The sequence below is a fragment of the Mustela lutreola genome, chromosome 6 (assembly GCF_030435805.1).
Source record: "Mustela lutreola isolate mMusLut2 chromosome 6, mMusLut2.pri, whole genome shotgun sequence".
Lineage (NCBI taxonomy): Eukaryota > Metazoa > Chordata > Mammalia > Carnivora > Mustelidae > Mustela > Mustela lutreola.
The window spans coordinates 32,002,898-32,021,008 of NC_081295.1; the positions used below are offsets into that span (position 1 = coordinate 32,002,898).

General features: G+C 42.0%; 1 long non-coding RNA gene across 1 annotated transcript; it reads left to right on the forward strand.

The window, feature by feature from the left end:
- The first annotated feature begins 335 nt into the window (after positions 1-335).
- On the forward strand, positions 336-7,047 carry LOC131833113 (uncharacterized). The gene is made up of 4 exons (XR_009354326.1): positions 336-435; positions 1,552-1,674; positions 3,430-3,539; positions 6,797-7,047. It is a non-coding gene; the product is annotated as an uncharacterized LOC131833113 (long non-coding RNA).
- The last annotated feature ends 11,064 nt before the right edge of the window (positions 7,048-18,111 follow it).

The following is an 18,111-nucleotide window of genomic DNA, read 5'->3' on the forward strand; positions in this document are numbered from 1 at the left end:
GTTAACGTGAGATTAAGCTCGAAGTTCGGTAAGTCTCCAAAAAAATCCACTCAAAGGAGGATTTGGCGAGCCCTCGAACCACCGTGATTCTGATGATTTCCCAGTGTTGACCTAAGTCCATTGAGAGATCTGGGTAATAATACTATGTTCTGCATCACAGTTGTTTGTCACAGCTTTCTGAAATCAATAAATAGAGCACTGGCACATTTTCCTGGCAGAGGAATTGTTTTCAGTAAATTCTAGAAGGGCAGCTGCTGAGTGGTAAGGAGGAAGCCAGAACTACAGTGCTGGTGTTGACCTTCGACAAAGGTCGATTTTTATGCCCTGGTCCTGACCACAACAAATAATTGCTGTCCAAGTGGGGAGCTGATGAAGTTGTGGGAGAAGGGGTGATTTTGAAATAGCTGGGAAGTTCCTCAGATGTCTCAAAACTAAGTAAGTGTACCTTTTATTTTACTAAATATGCAACAGTTGGGATTCTTGGCTAGCAAGTATGTTAAAAGGTGGTGTGTGCTCTCTGTGGCTTTTCTGGGCCATCCGGTTTTCCGAAACGAAGGCTTCATGTTCTGTCTTCTGGAGCCGTCTACTTGCTGATGTTCACATCCGACTTCTTTCCAGCCGTTCCCCCCTCAGGCTTCCCTTGCCACCCTGTCACCATCAGACTCCACATTTCTCTAGCGACCTCTCACAGTGTCTGATCACTTACCTCAGGTTCCACCATGGGACGCCCTCCTATTTCCAACCCTCATTGCACCTCAGTCCCTCTCGCTAATTTCTGGTCCACTTCAGATCCCCAAAATGTGGCCGTCCCCTCCTCAGCAACTCTATATTTGATCCTCTTCCTGTCTCTCCACATGTTCTGCCTCTTCAGCCTCACTGTCCCCCAGGCTGGAACAGCACACTAGTGGACGGCCCTCTGGTCTGGGTCCCCAGACTCCCAGAGTCCCGCTGCCGTCCCCAGAGACGACACCTGCCAGACACTTCATCTAGACCGTCCACCTGCTCTGCTTTTGGTTTCACAGCTCAGCTCAGCTTCACTTCCTGCCCGACCCATGGGGATGTCCTACTAGTTTATCAACACAACAACATTAAAAATTTGTTTTTATGTATTTATTTATTTGACACAGATAGAGCACAAGCAAGGAGAGCAGCAGAGGAAGAGGGAGAAGCCTAGGCGGGTTCAATCCCAGGACCCCAAGATCATGACCTGAGTTGAAGGCAGATGCTTTACCGAATGAGTCACCCAGGTGCCCCAACACCAGAGCATTTTTACCAGTAGTCTTCTCCCCAGACACCTTCTCTACCCCTGACTCCTATGTTACTGCGAGTGGTACTGCTTAAGGAGCTTGTGGTATAGAATAAAAAATGCCTTATTAGTCTTTTAAAATACCAGGTAGCAGACAATAGAGCCAAATACACATAGAAGTAGCTATAAAACAAACAAACAAACCTGGGGCTGTCCATTTGCATCTTCTGAGACAATTAAGAAGGAATTTTTGCTTTGATTTAATTTTGTTTTGTTTTACTTTCCTATTTTATCTTATTATGCAGGTACTAGGTCAACCCTACTCTACTGTGGGGCCATGATATCATCCTTTACAGTGTCCCCAATGCCAGGGAAAATCTCAGAAGCTATGGCTGATATGCAAGACCCCAGGGCCTGGGTATTTTAAGGTATAGTCTGAATTTGAAGACTCCTTCGCCAGGTCTTCCCATACATGAGCTTGTCCATCTGTCTTTTTAGTTTTTATACAATTTGCTTTATTTTCCATTAGCAAATGTCTCTGGAGAAAGGAATACAAAATATTGAGAAGAAGGCAGCCTGGGGAGGATGTTATTGGTGGTAGATGTCATGGTAAGAACCGGTCATCTTTAGCCTGGAGTGAGAAGTCTGGGCTACCACAGGGGTCTGTCACTGCCCAGGACCCCAGGTGAGGAGCAGAGTTTCGGGGGAAAGCAGAGCAGGGCCAGCTGCAGACACAGATATAAGGGAGGTCTCCTTCATGTGTTCGGTTTATCTCAAAATAGCTCTGGGCATATTTATAAGGAAGGAAGTTTAGGGATACATGGGCATTTAGATTAGGTAAATTACCATGGAAATACCATATTTGATTGAAACTAAGAAAAAAGAAACATTAATTAAATTAAGATATCTTATAAATTTTAAGAAACATAAATTCCAGAGATGTTAAATTTTTTTTTTTTTAAGATTTTATTTATTTGAGAGGTAAAAAGAGATGGAGCAGGAGAGGAGGGGGAGGGTCAGAAGCAGAGGCAGAAGCAGACTCCCCACTGAACAGGGAGCCTAATGTGGGGCTTGATCCCAGTACTCTGAGATCAGGACCCCCACTGAAAGCAGATGCTTAACTGACTGAGCCACACATGTACCTGTTAAATTGTTTCTAAGAAAAGTCAAGTCCAAGAAAAAGATATGTATGGTAAAAGCATTTCATCATTAAAAAAAAAAAAAGAAAGAAAGAAAGAAAGCTTACGCTAGAGAGAAACTTCTTTTTAACCCCCTACCACTTCAGGTGGGCAGCTAAGATGAGCAATACTGTACAAAATCTGTAATTCATGAAAGGTGGCATTCTTTGGTTGATACTACCACTCAACAGAATCCTTCCTTCACCTGTGAATTTTGGGCAACTTTTAGTCTTAAAATATAAGATAAATTGCTTGGTTTTTTTGTTTTCTGTTCTCTAGGGAGCACAAATGAAAGCATATCTGAAGATAACTCTGTTCTTAGGTTTTTGAAGAAATTTAGGTCTCGTAAAAATTAAGAGAGGAGACCTTTTCAGAAATGCCATCCATAGCCTACCGGTTAGCAGCGTGCTTCCCTCACCAGCTGTGACTCAACGGGCCCCTGGCCTGTCAGTGGGTACAGCCTCGGAAGGGTGCTCACGCTGTACCTCCTGACAAAGCCCGATTCACACCATATGGCGAGTTCCATGGTTTTAACTGATTTCTGAGCCAAGGTGATAGTAATTTCCCAGTGGGCCAGGTTAGAGTGAGTAGTGCCACAGATCAGGCGAACACACCAGCAGTCGATGGCAGAGTCTGCTTCTAAATTAGAAACCGCCAAATGCACGAGAGTTTTCAAAGCTCTTTTCCTGACTGATGTGTCTGCATCTGATTTTCATGGTCCCTGATTTATAACAGCTCTCAGAAAATTCCTTCCAAATGCTTCTCGTGCTGAGTTGCAGATTCTTTGCTTGGTTCCCAGTATTGGTGGCCAAAGCTGAGAATGACCATCAAGGAAGCCGAGATTCCCCTCGGCCGGGCGGCTGTCATGCCCTGTAGAGCCCAGGAGTCTGATTTTTGAATCCTTTCCAGAGTCAAACCTTAGATTCTTTGAGAGAGAAGTCTGGGGAATTTTCTAGCTAGATAATGGTGAGGAGATTTGCTATGACTCTTTTCTCTCCTTGCCAGTCAAACATGGAAGACCCTCACTGGGACTAGAGGCATCTTCCCTTTCCAACCTCTTACCTCATGAACAAGAGAATTGCGGCTGGGGAGATGATTTGCTTTGACAATACAGAGTAAGTGAAAAAAAATTATCTTTTTTTTTCCTCTAAGTGTCACACGTCATAAAATTATAATCTTATATCACTTTTTGTTTTGGTGCAGTAAACCCAAGAGATATGCTTTTATTGAAAATATAATCCATGAATACTTGATATCACATATCAGATTGAGATATTTTGTTTTATGACATTTTGCTGAGTTATGGCTTCCAAAACAATATACTTAAGTATATTATTTTTCCCCCAAATTCTGCTGGGTGAAAAAGAGGATTACAATGCAACATTCAATTCCATTTTTATACAAGTGTCCTTAATGTCCCTGATATGTGCCACAGCCATATTTATATTTGGAGACTGAAAATATAAATGAAACTGAATTCTTAAGAAGCTGCTTTGATCAAATTTTCATACTCTAAACTAGTAGTGATAAAGCAATACAGAAATTGCAAGACTGTTTCAACCTTCTCCTGTTTACTAATAAAAGCAGCATTTTTATGCAATCAAGCTTTTGTGTTCTGAGGTGAACATAATATAATGATTGCATTTGCATTTTCAAGTATTGATCATGGTAACATCTTTTGCAGCACACCTGTGAAATTTATACTTTGGAAAAATTGCTTTGCAACGTGAGGGGACTCCATTCCAGTTTAGTTGTCTGAGGGTGGCCCTATAGAGCAGTGGTTTAGAACACAGGCTTTGGGGTCAAGCAGACCTGGGATTAAATTTCAGATTTGTCACACCAGCTGTGTGAACCTTGATGCACAAATTCGTGTTTCTTAACATCAGTGTTCCCATCTGTGAAATGGAGTTGATAGGAATACCTACTTCTAGGATTGTTTCATGATAAAGCATGTATATAAAGCACTTAGCACAGAGACCTGCATTCAATAGTACTGCCATTGGTTTGTGATACTTGTGCTGCTGATGGAATTTTCCCAACATGGCAAGTGAAACTGGTAGACCTGGTTGTCTCTGACTTGTGGGCAAAATGCTATGATACCTAAACCGATGGGGGAAACGGTCCATAGTTTGGAAGAGAAGCCAGGGAGGATGGAAGAGATGGAAGAGATGGAGGATGGAAGCCAGATGGAAGAGTCTGTCCCAGGATCTACAATGGCAAATAAGACAGGGTTATCGGGTTTTCCATCTCAAAGCCCATCTCAGGCCCTGCTCACCGTGGTCACTGGGGACCTGGGGTTTATTTAAACTATACCATCTTTAACAATACTTTATTGTCCAATAGGCACTTTTTTCTATTTTCAGAAACTGCCTAAATTGTTCTTACTTCAGCAAATCTAGTCTCATCTGGGAGGACCAGGTTCTTTGGTGATTTTGATCCACATTCTTTTTCCTCATGTATCAGGAGAGTCAAAGTTCTTTATTCCAGGGATTCTTAATCTTGGGGGTGTCATCAACTACTTTGAAAATTTGATGAAGTTTAAGTGCTCATTCCCCAGAAGAAATGCAAACAGAGAACCATAAACATAACTTTTGTGTAATTGTGGGGCTCCCATGTTCTCCTAAAGCCCACATGTGGGACTTTGGGTTAAGAGCCTTTGATATAGTTATTTTCTAACTTCAGGTATCAAGAAGGTTCAATGCATGACTTTGAGTCTGTTGGCTTCTGGGAATCACCATAACCTTCAAAGTAGAGTAGGCATCTTGGCTAAAAATGGCACATCAGAGCCATGAACTAGAACTGACACAAGACTAAAGGGGAAACAGAAAGTAATAGACAATTATGTGACTGATCAGAGCCTGGAAGGGACTAAGGTGAGCATGGTAAAATAATTGGTCCATGGATACAGACCAGCAATAAGAAGAGAGATTATGTACTTTTTAAAGGGTGGATGGCTGATGCTTGAACCCAAGATTGGGGGTAAAGTTTGTGTCTCAGTTGAGGAGTTAATTATATTTAAGGTAGAGGACTCTGTGAAAGCATAAGTTGTTTTTCTAAGATATTTTATTGGATTAGTTAATATCACAAGAAAAAAATAGCACAAAAGCTTTGTGAAAGAGATTGAAATTCTTCATAGGGAATCTTGGGACATGAGCTCTGAGGCTGAATAGCTGTTTGAGCTTATAGAATGGAAGAGACAGAGAAAAACAGCAGCAGAGTATTTTAATGTATTCTTTTGAATATGTGTTCTAGTGGGAAAGAGAGCAATTCTAATAATTTCCGGGTTGACTTTTCTAAAATAAGTCTTCATTTCTTGAGATACAAGGGAAATTGTTCAAAGGACAGCTCTTTGAGAAATGCAGAAAATAAATCTGGAGTCTGCTGAGTAAGAGGGATTCCTTTTCCTTGTGAAACTAGAGATATTACCTCCTAATTTATATTTTTGAATTGAAAAATTATTGCTGCCTCGTCTTTGTGAAATATTTCCTAATCATGTCTCTTAGGGTACTGTTTTAAATGGTATCACTTCAGATATTCAAGGTTGTGGAGTAGGAATATGTTATCAATGTGAGTACCATTTTTTCTTTTTAAAATTTAATTTAATTATTAAAATTTATATTATGTTATGTTAGTCACCATACAGTACTTCATTAGTTTCTGATATAGTGTTCCATGAATACATTTTTTTCCTGCCTTAAATTGATCTAAAATTGCCTAAGGAGATGGGCTCATGGGATTCTGCCAGGAAAGGTGAAAATACCGTCTGACTGGGCTACAGTGTTACGTCCTGTGGTCCTGATGCATGCCTTGCTGTCTCCCTCACTTAGTCAGCCTGGTGGAGGCCTCAGATCACCACGCAGGAGGTCTATACCCTCAGGAATGGTGTCAGCCACTTACCATTGGGCCCCATGAGCCATTTTTGCAAGACTGGGGTTCTGGTCTTCCTAGATGGCATTCAAGTTCAGACACATGCAGATGTTCCATATAGAGATCTTCATGGAAACTGTATAGACCCCCAAATGCATCTACTTCTCTAAAGTTCTTTTTTCTGAACAGTATACCTAAATTCCACCTACAGCTCTTTCAGAGAAAGAAAAGCAGCTACTTGCAAAGACCCACTGTTTTTACAACTATACTAAAGCTCACAGAACAATAGCTCATAGAATTTCCACAGCAAACCTCCAGGTAGCACTTCGGAAGACCCTTGGGTTCCATATTTTAATTTTATCACAGTGGACTTCTTAAAATTTCTTTTATTTTTAGACCAAATAGAGATATTTTGTGCTGTTTCCAGCCCATGCTGATGTAGCATTTTTGAAAGCTTGAAAATCCAAGTGCTATGGGAGACCTGAGATTCATTTCTCCCCCTTAGGGAAAAGCTTCATCATCGCTCTTGCCCAAGCATTGAGTGCCCAACCCTTTATGACTACCAAAGCTGCATCTCTTCATCATGTGTACCCTGGAAAGGAGGTGGGAGAAAGGAAGATGATGAGGTCACCATGTCAAGAACATGCAATAAATAGAAGGTATTGAATGCTGAACCTAGCAGGCACTGGAGTAAGCTCTCGTGGTGAAGCAGTGAACAAAGCAAAGATCCTTACCACGTGCTTTACATGGGAGTGAGCGAAAATATGCAACAATAAATGTAATAAATAATTACACTCTGTAAAATGTTTAAAAGATCTTATGGAGGATGGAAATAGGAAAACAAAGAAATTTGGGGTGATAAAGGAATGGATTGCAATTTCAAATAAGATGGAGAGAGTGGGTGGTTGGCTCAGTGGGTTAAGCCTCTGCCTTCAGCTCAGGCCATGATCTCAGGGTCCTGGGATTGAGTCCCACATCCGGCTCTCTCCTCAGCTGGGAATCTGCTTCTCCCTCTCTCTCTCTCTGCCTGTCTTTCTGCCTACTTGTGATCTCTCTCTCTGTGTCAAATAAATAAATAACAACTTAAAAAACAAAAGATGGAGAGAGTGGGTTTCATTGAGAGGGTGATATTTGAGCTAAATATTGAAGGAGATCAAGGAGTTAGCTTTGGAGTGTGTGGAGAGAATCACTCCAGGTATAGGGAGCAGCTCATACAAAGACCCTCAGGCATGTTCAAGAAACAAGGAGGTCAGTATGGCTGGACTTGAATGAGCAAGGATGATGTAGTAGGAAAGAGGTCCCAGAGATTACTTGGAAGGGTCAATCCCTGAAAAAATCATTTGCTGCTATCAGACTAAGGCCTTATGCGGATTAGCCCAAAGCTGGATTTTTAAACCAGTTACTGGCAAGAGCAATCAGAAAAATACCACAATCCCACCCTTGGCTTATGTGTCTCAGAACCTGCCCTTGATAAGCCCCCAAACCACATTGGTATTCGTCTGGGAAAGGCAGAATGGATGCTGGAACTCAACCAGAATTTCTTCCACTGTTTAAGGGAAAGGTTCACTGAGTAATCTCTTAAATTTGAGTCCTATTCTTGGCCAAACAGCTTCTTGTGTTTTGCTATTATACCACTGGCAGTCATCCAAGATTTTTCAACCACAGAAACTGGAAGAAAAGGAAAAGGGCACAGATGAGGTGTGTGATTGAGGAGGTAGACAACGAAGAACTTACTGCTAGTAGAAAGCTATTTCTGAGAAAGATGTTGACCCTGGAAGCCTTTGGGGGGGGGGGCTCTGCCCACCTGGCTTAAGGGAGACTCTGCAGGGATGGCTCCAACCCAGCTCTATGAGCTCTCCAAATTCTTCCCAGCATTTATCTTCTTGTGACCTGAGACTTGAAGGTGGTGGTTCAGGGGAATTCTAGAAGCCAACATAATTCTTGCTGGCCTCCTGTTGCTTCTACATTTGTTGGTTTCCTTTAAATCTCAGCTAAAATGAACAGACTCATAACACATGAGAGTTTAAGGGATGATCTAATGCTAATCCAATACCCTTAGATTTCAAATGGGAAAGGCAGTGACTTGCCCAAATGTTCACTTTTGGGGACTCATGTTGCCCTCTCTTAATCCAGTATTGTGTCTACAGTAATGCGAAACTAGCTGTTATTCTATTTCTTAAAATTTGTCTATTACTTTAGATTTTTCTGAACCCTGATTATAAATGTCAAGAATCATGTTAAAGTTATTTAGATGATGGCAGATGACTCCTATAGACAGAAGGGATTATCTAACACTCAAGTCATCCAGATTGATTGGGTGGTTATTATCTACTTAAAAGTCAGACAGAGTACATGAGAAAGTGTGTGGTACATACACCATTAAGAACATCTACCCCCAGGAATGAAAATAAATACGGGTGAAATTCTGCCTTAAGTGACATCATACTAGAAATGCACACCATATTTTGAGATGGAAAACTTGGGTTTTAGGTGTCATGTCTACTATTTCTGTAGGACTTTGAGCCAAAGTACTTTCTCTCTCTGAACTACAACATACTCATCTGTAAATAGGGACAGTGGGAAAAAGTTCAGAGTTTTTGTGACAATTAAGTAGTTGTGAAAGTCCTTTGTAACCTTCAAAGCTCATCACAAATGAAAGATAGTATTATTTCCAAGTGTAGACTGATGGCTCATTGCTCTGGTGGAGGTAACGTGATAGGGTTCTCCTTGACGTAGGTTGGAGACAAGTAAATTATTGTGAAGAGTTTATTATTGCCACCTCTGCATCTGATCACACAGTGTACAAAGCAGTCCTTGTGATGGAGTCTTTGAGGGTGATAAGCTTCTCTGTATGGCTTGCAATGCCCTCTCTGAGAGCTGTTATGAAGTGGCCCTACCTGTCTAATTTTAACAACCATTAGTAAAACCTGGATGGAGACTCAAATCAAGACTGGATGGTGAAGAAGGAGCAGAACTTGTGTCCATAAGCCAGAACACATGCTGAGCGTTGGGGGGAGATTGGTGGGAGTTCTGGCCAACAGCAAAGGTTCATTTGATTGGGTCAAAGGGCCTGCTGTCTCGCAACTAAAAGGCTTGGCCACCATTTTTAAAGGATTTATTATGTATTTGATAGAGAGAGAGAGAGAGAGAGAAAGAGAGAGGAAGAGAGAGAACACAAACATGGAGGGGCACAGAAGGAGGGAGAAGGAGACTCCCCACTGAGTGCGGAGCCCAATGTGGGGCCAGGTCTTAGGACACACGAGATCATGACCTGAGCTGAAACCAAGAATCAGGTGCTTAACTGACTGAGGCACCCAGGTCCCCCTTGGCCACCATTTTTTAGAAGCCTGGAGGCTGATGCCTCAGAACACTTTCTTCATTCTTGCAGGTAAACTGTCTAGTGGTTAAGAGTGTAGGCTCTGGAATCAGATTGCTTAGATTCTCATCCCGATTCTAGTCATTGTTAGTGATAGGACTTTGTGCAAGTTACTAAATACTTCCAAGACTTAGTTTTCTTATCTGTAAAATGGGAATAATAATAATCCTGAGGTATATTTTGAGGATTAACTGAAGTAATTCCTTAGAGGGGCTTAGGCCAGTACCTGGCATGTAGCAAGTAAACTGTCAATGCCCCTTCTAAATCCATTCAAGTAGGTTTCTTTGTCTACCTAAACAACAGAGATGAGTACCATATACTTTAAAGCCATAAGCATTATTCCTTTTTGTATTTGAACATTTAGTGTTATAATAAAGATTAGCCCTAAGGTTCAATTTTTAAATCTCTCCTTTAACAGAAAAAGAAAAAATAATAAGAAGAGTACTCTTAAAAAAAGAAACAAAACAGATTAAGTTAGCTCAGCATGGCTTTTTCCTAAATCAACACTTGATCGAGTAATGAGTGCCATCATTTGCTTCTGTTTAACCTTCTGTTATTGTTAGTTGTGAAGGCTCAGTTTGGAGAACATAGAGTTTCATTTCTGAGAATTTTTTGCTGGGCCAAACCATCTCTCCCACTAACCCTCCTAAGGGCCCCAGAAGTCTGATCAGAGAGAACTGCAGCGTAAGAGACTTTCCAGGAGAAGGGTACTGTGTATCATTCAAGAAAATCAACAGCAGCCTCAGTTAGAGGGATTTATAACAAGGGTCAACCCCAGGGCTGGACGTGCTGTGTCCTGGGGTTTCAGTCCCTCCTTCTACCCAGGGCTAAGATTTCTGGAGGTGAAGAGGCAAAATCTCTCCCTTCCACCCTCGAAGGGCTCTCCCCCCGTGAACCAGATGTATATAATCTGCAAACCTTCCCCATATACAGTGGGCTGCTCCTCCTGTGCCAGAACTTTCTGTGTGGCAATAATCAGCCAAAAATGCCTGGTGCATTTTCATCCTCATCAACATCTTGGTGACTAGAGAACTGGATTTGGGATTACACTAGCTAGTAAAATATTATCTTCAGAGTCTCATTTTTAAAGAATGGAAAGATCTTATCTACATCCTCCAATCAACTCATTCGAATAAAAGAAGCAATAAAAGATAGCTGCTTTCTCTAAGTTGGCTAACTGAGATGGTTTTTTCACTTCGTAGAAAAAGACGGAATAAGAAAATGAAAATAAATTGGAATTTCCAAGAAAAGAAAGAAAGAAGCGGTGGACCTTTAGGAATCTTGGATAATAGGGGTGCAAGGAAACCCCCATGAGAATCTAAGGGCCTCGCATTAGCCCAGCGCATTCCCTGGGGGCCACCCTCTCCCCTTTTGTTGAACCATAGTAAGCTCTGCTCTGGGGAGTAATTGTCATCATTGTCCTTCCTTATGGAGCTAGTGACTCGGAGAGGCTGCTTGCCGTCAAGAATTACAAAACATGACTCTACTCAAATTCTGGGTAAGCAGAAGCAAAGAGGGACTTAAAAGGCACACCAGCAGCCTTTTCCAAAGGGGAACCATGACCAAGGCAGTTCTCACCCCTCACCTATGAGCATTGGTGGGAAAGTATGGAAGTCATCCTGCATACCTTCTAACACGCCACTCTGTCACACTTCTCTCTATTACGCAATGCTCTTAAGTACCTGAGGTTTCTGTTGTGAGGCCAAAACAGTCATCCCCTCTTGATTTTGTAACTCCTTAAACTAATGTCACAAAGAAGCTTCTAATGAATTCATGATTAAGCTCTTTTTTTCTTCAAGGCCCAAGTTTGTTTAATTTGGTGTTGCTTCTCTTTGAACGGATCACTTTCTAAAGCCTCCCAACTTTCATTTTTCTTCGGAGCATGCATTGTCCAACCCACAGAAAACTAGAGATGGAAGAAGGTTCCAGGAGCACAGAGCAATATTTGGGGAACAGGACTTCCCAACTTCTCCTCTAACCAACAGCTATTCCAGCCTCCATGCCATCACCGAACAAGACTTTCGTTGTAAGAGTTGTAATCAGTTCTAGCTTTGGTCATCCCGTAGATCCCTGGCTTTGTCTAGAGGTTTTTTTGTTCTGTTTTTGTTTGTTTGTTTGTTTTTTCCAATAATTTACTTATCTGAGAGAAAGAGAGAGAATGAACAGGTACTCACTTGTGTGAGCAGGAAAGGGGAGAGGCAGAGGGGAAGGGGAGAGAATCTGAAGCCCCACGTGGGGCTTGATCCCAGGGCAGGGAGATCATGTCCTGAGCTAAAACCAAGGGTCAGATGCTTAAATGACTGAGCCTCCCAGGTTCCCCCCATACATAATTTTTTGTCATTCTCTTAAAACTCGAGTTGCAGAAATCACACCTTCACTACCCCTGAATTGGAGCATGTAGGTGTGTTCTGAGCTGCAACTTCTGCTGGCCCCATCCTGAAGAGCGCATGCACCAGCCACAAGGAGGGGAGAAACAGCTATTGGTTGAGTACATTATTGCTAGTATTATTCTATATAAAATGAATGACTAATATTGTTTTTGAAGCTTACTTGCCCTTGGCACCATGCTAAATGCTTTTATTACAAGTTTGAAGTCATTTAATCCTTGATGAGGCTTTCGCCGAAACCTTATAAGAAGGGCAGATGCAGTTTTATTTTTCCTACTTTTATAAACAGGGAAAATTATTTTCAAAGTATTTAAGAAACTTGTACGAGGTCCCTCAGGTAGTATGTGGTGGCTCCAATGTAACCCACACTTTTTATACCCAAACTTATAATCACTATCAGCCTCAGTTCATTCAGTGAGGCAGAAGCCACTCTAGGTCATCTGAGCAGGAGGAGACCTAACACAGGGAATCAGAGGCTTATACAATTATGGGCAGGACTCGGGAATCAAAGGTCAAGAAGGCTACTGTGATTTTCAGAACATCTAGATGGGCCAGAATTGCAGGAAAGTCACTGCTTTTGTGATATCAGCTTCCTGCAGCACAAGACGGTTGATTCTTCAGAGGACGCTTGATGGTGCCAGCCAAGCTCTGTGTGTTCTGCCTGCTAATGCCAGGGCGCTGGCCATTTCCAGAGAATGGTCTTTCTTTTTCTTTTACCCTCTAAATCTCATGGGAGTGCCTCTCACCTTCAGAATCTAATCTGACACCCTGCGAAACAAAGAATTCTGGAGAATTTTATTCCCAGGTTTCTTCCCTGGGGTGGTGGGGGGAGTCTGGAAGGACCTGGGGATGGTGCTGCGTTGACCACAGTCTGTTCTTGTCACTGCTTTCTACAGCTTTCCACTGAAGCACACTTTTCTGTGGTAGTGGACAGTACCCATTCCTCTGGCACATGGTCACTGAACCTCTACAGGGGAGAGACCCAGGGGTCTGAGGGTTTCCAGAGCTGCTATTCCTGGCCTCATGTGCTCATCACACCAACTACTGATCTTATTTAGATGACTGAAAGCTTTTTTTGCTGTATCATCTTATACTGTAGAACTTCTTTTGTTTAGTAAAAGACACCAATTCTCACCAGATGGTAAGCATTGTAATTACTGCCATCACTGTTTATTCTCTCTCCCCCTCTGTTTATCTATTACTTGTTTATCTTGCATGATTTTCACGCATAGTAGAGGAGTAAATAGGAATGTGTCTCCTGGTAGGGTTTTTGGTGTTAGTGCCTGAGATCATTTAATGGTTCACTATTTACAGTTAAATCAGGGGGTGTGACATCTCCATTAGGCCCTTCATCTGGTACAAGCATCATGCCCACAGGCCTTCAGGGTCCTGAATTCTGGAAGACCAGCCAAGCCATACACTTGACTGGTAGAGCTAGGGCATGAGTAACAGAAGAAGGAACATTGAGGAAGAGAATAGGGAATCAGGTATATGAGATGTAGAAGGGAAAGAAGAAGGGAGAAAAAGAAAAGAACCAAATGTCATGAGATATATGGGTGCAGTCATACCACCAACTGGCTTTAAGTGGACCAGAAAAATGGAAGTGATAAATTCTGTCCCTTAGAGTATCTCCGCTCTGTCCCTTTCTCCTCCCTCAATGTCACCATTCATCATTTCCGTCTTAGATTATCAGGATCGTCCCCTTATTTGTTTCCATGTCTCCAGCCCCACTCCCACCAGTGCAGTCTCCTTAGGACAATCATATATATATATATATATATATATATATATATATATATATATATACACACACATATATACACATATATATATATATATAAAATTATTTTGCTCACCCTTCCTCTTCAAGCCTGTTCATAATCTGTTCCTGTTTGCAAATGTTTTTAATGGGGGAAAATCTGATAAGTTTCACTTTTGAAAGGCATGTATAAAGTTGCTTCTAAAGGGAGAAAATGGAGGTCCGGAGAAGTTTTGTAATCTTTGTGACGTTTCCCAGTAGGTACAACCTCATGAACGTTATTGAGTATGCCGACAGCAGTCTTCTGTTAATTCACTGATCCTTGCTACCTGTCAGGTAAAAGAATGGCAGAGTTCTCTAATCTTTGAGTCCTATTGATTGGGCTAAAATTTATTGGAGGTACTTAGTGTCCTGGTCAGTCTTTAAAATTCAGAAAATAAAAAATAATCTGATTCAATGAAAAGGATGTTTCCCCCCTACTCTGAGAAATTAGCATCTTTTCTTTGTTCTAGTTTTCCAGGAAGTTTCACAACAGATTCCAGCCCTGGGCCAGTTTATGGCTCTCTTGGTACATAATTGATTTAAAGTGGCAGATAGTTCATGCTCAAAAATTCTTCCTCTCTAGGCAAAGAGTTAATAAGGATCCATCCTTTCTGTCTGAATTCCGATAAAATGCATTTCATATGTGGTAAAAATGAAAAGACACAGAAAAATAACACAATGCTATTTCTTACCAAATTCACAAAATGAGATAGATAGATTATAAGTAGATAGATAGATAGATAGATAGATAGGATAGATAGATAAATAGACATCTCAATCCCCAAAGATCCCTATCTATTTAGAGATAGACTTGCTACCTAATTGGTATATCCAGTCTAATTTTTTTCCCTCTGTATTCAATGACATCTTTTTTCCCCCCAGTAGAAGTAACCAATATAGGAAATGGTTTTTAAGGTGAATTTTTAAGGAGAGCTTTTACTCACCTTATTTTCCATGTTATTTTCCATCTGTAGATAAATGTGAATGGGTTACTTTAAATGAAGTTCCAAATTATTTCAAGGTATATTACTGTCAAATGACTTGTTTTCACACAGCAATCATGAGTTAGTGCCTCTTCCATCTGAGCACCGGTGGGTACATCTTTCTCTTTCTAGAAGCGATTGTTAATATATAATAACAGCCCCATCTACTCTTCTAATGAAGTTATCAGTCACTTCATCAGGTGCTGTGGGAGAAAGGTAAAATTAAAGTTGGGTTTGTCTGCCCAGCAGTAGAATGGGTTCCAGAAATGAATTGAACTATAACTCTTCAAAGAGTCATGACATCACAGGGACCACCAAGTAAGAGATTTTTGTCAAATTAGTCTATAGCATCGAAACAATTTGTATTTTGAGGGCTCGCCGGTTTGTGTTGTTCTGCAAAGGACTCCTCCATGAGCTACTTGATATGAGGAATGACAGAGGAATAGCCCTGGGACTCTGACTACATGGAGTCCAGAAGGCTGACTTCCTGGCCCAACAGTAGGAGGGAAATAAATCCCCCAATTCTGAGGAAACATTTTGGATTTCAATGTTCATGTTAGGATTATCATTTTGGATGTAAAAACAGATTCCCTCTCATTTCTGTTTTTTCTTCTGCAGAGTTTCCTTTCACATTTCCATCATATATTTGTCAAAATGGCATCAGATTTGGAAAGAAATGAAGACACCAGGGGAAGGTGGGTGGGGAAAAGGGTGGTGGAGTCAATGAATGGAAGCTCCACTTGAGATACTCTTGAAATCAGGGTCCCGGAAGGAATCGATAGGAAATAGAGGGATAGGAGGCTTGAAATGGAGATTATGGAGAGGTTGCAGATGCCTGTAGTGGCCCTGGGAGTGAGTGACTAAGTGAGTGACTAAGATAGGATATAGGCCAAGGTTATTGGAGATAAAGGCCCAGAATATCACAGGTATTGTCCCTCTGAATATAAAAATCACTGAAAGTTAAGACCGAGGCAGTGTGAGGGGTGACAACCAGCCTGGCACTAACATCTGAGGAAAGAATGGGATGACTACGTGTTGGCAGGTGACTGGAACCAGTAAGGATTCTAGTTGGTGTGTCTGATGGCAAGAGCCCCAGAGGAGCCTGGGACTTAAAGGCAGGTAAGAGGGTCAGGCCTTCTGTAAGGAAAGGAGGAGTGAGAAGGCTACTTATGGCAGCTCTAGGTCCATTTGGAGGCGGAGTGTAAGAAAAATGACTGCCACTTGTTAAGGCTGCAGGGGAGGCGGTGCCTGTGGGGTGTGGCCCGGTTTCAGTTAGAAGAAGAAAGGAGAAGGACCAAGAGGAAGAGAGGTTAAGGATGAAGAGGGTTTGCCTGTGTTCTGGAGAAGGCAGTGGAGGGGTGTAGGAAGAGATGGGTGGGGGAGCCCAACTGGGGAATACAGGGAGGTAGAGAGGCTGGGCATGGCGTACCCCCCCACCCCCCATAGAGTGTCCGTTGACCGACTCATTCACGTCAGCAGAACAGCTGTGCTGGGCGAACAGTTCAGAGCCCAGGGCCCCGTGGAGTTGACAGCTCACCTTTTGTACTCTCAGAAATCTTAGTGTAGTTCTGCTGGTTGCCCTGACATGGGATCTTGGGATCCGCCTGGAGCTGGGGGATCAGAAGGGTGCCCGGACCCAGAAGGTGGCTGGCCCAGGGCAGCCCGTCCCAGCAGGTTCACTTCTGCTCCCTCACGGGTTTATTCACTCAGTAAACCTTCCTGAACCCTCATGGTGTTCCTGTATGACGCAGGGGTCAGATTACCGCAGGTCCCTGCCTCCGTTCTCCCACTGAGACCGACAAATACGCGATTGTAATCTAATGGGATCCGGGAGAAATGAAGAATTTTGTTTAATTTAATAATTTAGGTCAGGGTTTTTTGTGCGTGGGTCTTACATACAAACAGAGCATCCATGTAGGATTCTTTAAAAGGCAATTGGTATGTGGAACGGAAGCTCAGTGGGAAACACAGGGTAGAAATGTAGTTTTGTAAATTTGGAAGGCTTATGTGGGGGTGTCCAACAAATGATGCATAACAGCCCTTTTCTTCACATGAGTTCTGGATCAAAAAATACAAGGGAAGGGAACAGGGCTCACATCTGCAGAGAAGGAGACTTTGCAATGCTGAATGCCAGCATTAGAGGGAATTACCCATTTGGTGACAGGTGACTCTCAGGGACCATCCCTGCTAGGTCAGGGCCTTGGCCATGAATCTTACGTGCTTCGGAACACAGTGTTGAGACAACAAGGGATGTGTTGAGCTAAGCATACTCAGTTCCTTCTTCCCAAATCTATCGATTTAACAACTGACTTGACCTACCAAAGGGTCAGAGAAGTGAGACGAGGAAAAGGGACCAGGAGTGTTTCACTTGTGGGGATATTTTCACAGGGAAGGAATCGTCCGGTGTGGGGAAGAAGCATCTTCCCTGCCCCTGGCCCCTTAATGAAATCAGACAAAGTGAGGGCACAGACAGTAAGGAGAAGACACTGGAGCAGGGACTCTGGGGCCCTAGAAACCAGGAAAGGGTGAATTGCGATTGCGAGAGAAAGACTCTCATTTATGCTACTAAACCTGACTCTGTCTGTCACTCCAAGAGTTCCTTGAACTCAATGATTGTATTTTGTTGTTGTTGTATGTTAATAAAAGTTTGCCTGTATGACTCTCAGTGTTTCTTATACATTTTTTTTTAAATGAACCTCTTAAAACCATAAGATAAATGGTGTTTCACTGCTATCTTGTAGGGGAGGCCACTGACATCCAGAGAACATGAATAACTTAATTGCAATCACTCAGCTAGTCAGGAGAAATCTCAGGCCTGAATCCTGGATTCTGATAACAGGCCCACAGACAGCACTCTCTCTAGGTACATCGCTGGAAAAAATACATGGGGATTATCTCTTTTGAGTCTGTGATTGTTTAATAGAAGGATGACTGCAATGATCGTTGGCTATTAGTTATGGCACCTGGATACTAATAGGACGATTAGAAAGAAAACACAAGAGCTTCTATTCTTTATAAGAGTGAAATAATTGTAATATATTATCTGTATGTTGGACATCAGATAGGTATTCCTCTGTGACATAATTGGGTTCTTTTGGGCTCTTCAGTATAGGAGGAAATTCAAAGCTGAGGCAAGTTATAGAACATCTGAGAAAACACATATTTAGCATCAATGCTAAAGTTGTGGTTCATATGGCAGTTTCAACCTAATAACTTAAAAATAGCATTTAACATAAAAAAGTTGAACCTCAAGGTTTTTATCCCCTCCCAAAA